The sequence below is a fragment of the Phasianus colchicus genome, chromosome 3 (genome assembly GCF_987193195.1).
Source record: "Phasianus colchicus chromosome 3, bPhaCol1.hap1.1, whole genome shotgun sequence".
Classification (NCBI taxonomy): Eukaryota; Metazoa; Chordata; class Aves; order Galliformes; family Phasianidae; genus Phasianus; species Phasianus colchicus.
In genome coordinates, this window is record NC_143438.1 from 38,844,352 (window position 1) to 38,848,336 (window position 3,985).

Here is a 3,985-nt window from a genome sequence, read left to right on the forward strand (position 1 = left end):
CCTAACTCAAGCAAAGACTTGAGTTTGGAGAAGTGTGTCCTTTATACAAGTTGTACAAATAATAGTCTGTTTTCATTCTCATCCATCATCCTCAGAATGAGTAACTAGTGGGTGCCAAATTCAGAGAAATGAGCGCAAAGTGTGACTGTACTGCTGTGGATTTGCAATGGATAACACTTGTATTTCTTGAACTACTTAATTTATTTGGAAATCTCTAATTTTGTTTGTTTGTTTGTTTGTTTTCTACCAGATGATGTGATGATCTGAAAAAATCCTATATCTTAGCATGACCATTTCTTTCTGAGTCTGAATTTTCTTTGAGGTATGTTTATAACTCTTTTATTTCCTAAGTAATATCCCTAAACAAATCACATGAACTGTAGAGGCGTTTACATTTATTTCGTTCAACTTTGATAAATTTGCTGAGCAAGATGGGGTGAAGGATGCTAATTCTGGCAGAGATCAGCTGATGTACTCTGTTATTCCTGGAGAAAATTGGCCATGTGCTTAAGCCTATGCAAAGCATAGGAAGTGATGTTAAAAAAAAAATAAATCTTGTTCTACTGAATTTGTGGCAGTAGATTTACTCTTTTGCTTTAGAGCAGCCCAAATCTTTCTGCTAACAATTCTTTTCTATTCCCTTATTTACCAGTCATGTCAAGCAAGGAAAAAGAATTCAAAAATGAAAAAGGGTTTAATATCAGTATTGCCTAGATGCCCCCCTACTCAACATATGTGGAGCACAACCTTGTTCAAAGCACCACAATATATATGCTACTGTGCATATAGAAAGGTCTCTCATTTCTTTTGGTTCTCTTTTAATATACATGTGCTAAGGAAAATACAGATCTTTTGAGGCACAAATTTTTCAGACCCTTTTCTCACCAGTATGATATGAAACCGAGTAGTGTTCTTTTTCATTTTTCAGCTACCAAAAAGCTCAGTTGCCCATACAAGAGGAAAGCTTAGATTCATTTACAATGAATCCCTCAGACAGGAGTGAGTCCTAATGAACCATAAAAACTGGAGGCTTTGATATCTTGCTGTGAAAAGGTGCCAAGGCATTTTCTTTGAAAATTGTGATCAGTAAAAATCCAAAACTTTGTATTAAAAAAGAGTAAGGTGTCCTTCCTTAAAGTCTTTAAATACAGCTGTCAGTCATGAAATGTACTTGCTGCTGAAATCTGAATCACTTTGAGCCTATTCAGATACCCAAGATTATCTTTATCTGAAATAGTCTCTGTAGAATCACTGTCTGTATATCACTGTTTCTGATTTTTTACGTAAGCTTTAAATCAAGTATTAAAAGGTGCACATTTTTCTAGAGCTGGTCATGGGCTGTTGCCTTTGGAAGGACTTTACAAAGTATTCTATTATTGTTTGGTCACTGTTATTATTTGAAGGATATCTTAGACTTGAGTAGATGTACTTCAGTCTTTTCCATCTAATAAACGGCGCTAATATCCCCAAAATGTTTGCAGATACAAAAAGATCTCAGTAGTAGAAAGACTGCTGGAGAGCAAGCAGAGGAAATACTGCTAACTCAAAGTGAGTCTTTCTTGAAGAGATTTAACCTTAGTAAGTATAGAAGTGTAAGTTTCATTCTAATTTTGCTTCTGGCATCACAGTTTTGGAATGCAACCTGAACAAAGAGAATTGGACAAAATACCTCTTTTAGATTTTTCAAGAATTCCTAAAATCCTTGTATTTTTAATCATTAGATCATTCAAAATCTCATCGGTTTAGTTACCAAGAAACTGTGGTTTTTATTCTCTCATCCCAAGAAACAATTTCTTGTAATTTTCTTCATTTATTATTAATTTTTTTTAAATATTAGTATTCCAGCATGTTAATCAGAATCATGGAGTCATCTAGGATGAAAAACACCTTGAAGATCATCTAGTAGTTCCTTACATCCTTTCTTATATGTCCAAACAATCAATTTCTGTAAAGGATTTCTGCAAAATGCGTAAGAAATTTTTGAAGTGTTTACTAGCAGCTTCTGAAATCGTATTTCTGCCTTCAGGCTTCAGTTAGCAGTAGAAATCATTAAAGAAGTTATACAGAATAAAAAGCAAAACCCTTTGTTAATGCAAATTTGAAATAAGTTTCTGGTCGTTGGAAACCCACAAGTTAATGCAGAGATTCAAACTCACTAATGGTACTGAATTATGATATCCTATGTAAATCTTTAATACTGAACTGATGTATCCTGACTATTTGCAATAAATTATTATAAATTAACCTGAACTAAACCTTTACTACAACATAGCACTTATAATTTAGGGTGGTTGGGTTTTTTTTCTTTGGATAATTGAAAAACTAAGTACACATACAAGCAGCTTTACATTTAGAGGTTGTTGAAATAAAAGTCTAACTAGGCTTCTCTGAGTTCCAAGCTTTTGCATACTTACAGCTCTGGACATGAACATAGCTGCTTGAACTAATTTCCATTTCACCGAAATTTGTGGATGAGTAGAATTGTTTAACTTCTCTCTATATATATCTTTTGCATTTTTTCCTCCATCTTATCTTTTTCATTCACCACTCCCCATGGAAATGGAAAGAACAAAATGTAGAAAAACAAGGCAATCTATTTGTCAGTACCTGATTTTGATGTTTTTGTTTGTTTATTTCTTTGTTTGTTTTGCCATAGCTTAGGTTTTTAGAAGAGGGTTAATCAGAATCCTAAAAAGAAACCTATATAAAATGGGAGATGCCATGAAATTTTAAGTTACATTACAAATATGAAGGCATATTTTAAATTTACAATTTTATGGACACATAGCCTGCTTTGTGGTATGGTATTACTCATCTCCACTGAGCTCTACAGGAGGAAAAGTGCTTTATTACCCTTCTAGAATTCATTATTAACAGAGCAGTACCTCAATAAAGGTATAGTTCTCAATGTTGTTTTTTTTTTGTTAAAGAAGCAAGAAAAAGACTTGATGTGTCCTGCTGTATCATCACAATTGAAAGCTTTCTAAAGAGTTGAGTTTGATTATTAAAGAGAAGTTACCTTTGGGCTAAGATCGGACAAGTACTAAGTATTTAACTTGCTCTTTGTATGCATGCAGAGGTCAGACTGTTGCTGCCTGTTCTTTTGGGAAGCTTAGTGCTGCCAATTTTGTTCTGTATGACAAATACAAGTGAAGATAAATGACCTTCATTTCCAGAGTTTAACTGAAGTCGTTTTTCCAGCAAACTAAACTGCAATTAAAGAAAAACAAAAGTGTGGTTCACATCTCTCTGCTGTGTTATAGCGATTGATCTGAATAATCACTACCTGTTTTATTTCTACTGATTCAGACAGATTTCTAGAAGTGCAGCATACACAAACAAGAAGTCTTATCTACTTGTCAAATTATTTGTTAAGCCATTGGTTATCAAGGGGCCTGAACAAAGATTCTGAAGACAGAAATTGTATTAATTGCCACAGGTGAACAGATACGCAGGATTGACTAAGGAAATGAATGTTTTTTGAGATTTCAAAAAGCTCTATTTAAAAAGAAAGAAAAAGAAAGGAAGAAAGAAAGGAAGAAAGAAGAAAGAAAGAAAGAAAGAAAGCAGAAAGAAAGAGAAGGAAAGGAAGGAAGAAAGGAAGAAGGAAAGAAAACAACATCAACAAAAGAGCACTAAACTTGTTTATTGGCTTGTTTTCTTGTTGTTTTCACAAGAAAGGACCTAACTATTCACTGTTTCCAGGAATAAATTCCCATTCTACTCAAACCACACACAGAACTTCAAATCTGTTCTTCTAAATTCCAGCAAGGACTCTAAATTTTAAGTTTGGTGGCTGTTCTGGTTCATCATATGTAAATAATTACTCTGAACAAATGGGCAAAAGTCACATGACCCCGTCTAATGTATTTGACTTAATGAATCAGGAGTACATCTCTTGTGAGTCTTGCCTTGTCAGCTTCTCTTAACTCTTTCTAGAAGTACATGAAGGAACAGTTTATTATTATTATAGTGTTAGCTACAC

At 33.8% G+C, this 3,985-nt stretch overlaps 1 long non-coding RNA gene across 1 annotated transcript; it reads left to right on the forward strand.

The window, feature by feature from the left end:
* The first annotated feature begins 247 nt into the window (after nt 1-247).
* LOC149918523 (uncharacterized) lies at nt 248-1,596 on the forward strand. The gene is made up of 3 exons (XR_016465088.1): nt 248-322; nt 929-1,053; nt 1,482-1,596. It is a non-coding gene; the product is annotated as an uncharacterized LOC149918523 (long non-coding RNA).
* The last annotated feature ends 2,389 nt before the right edge of the window (nt 1,597-3,985 follow it).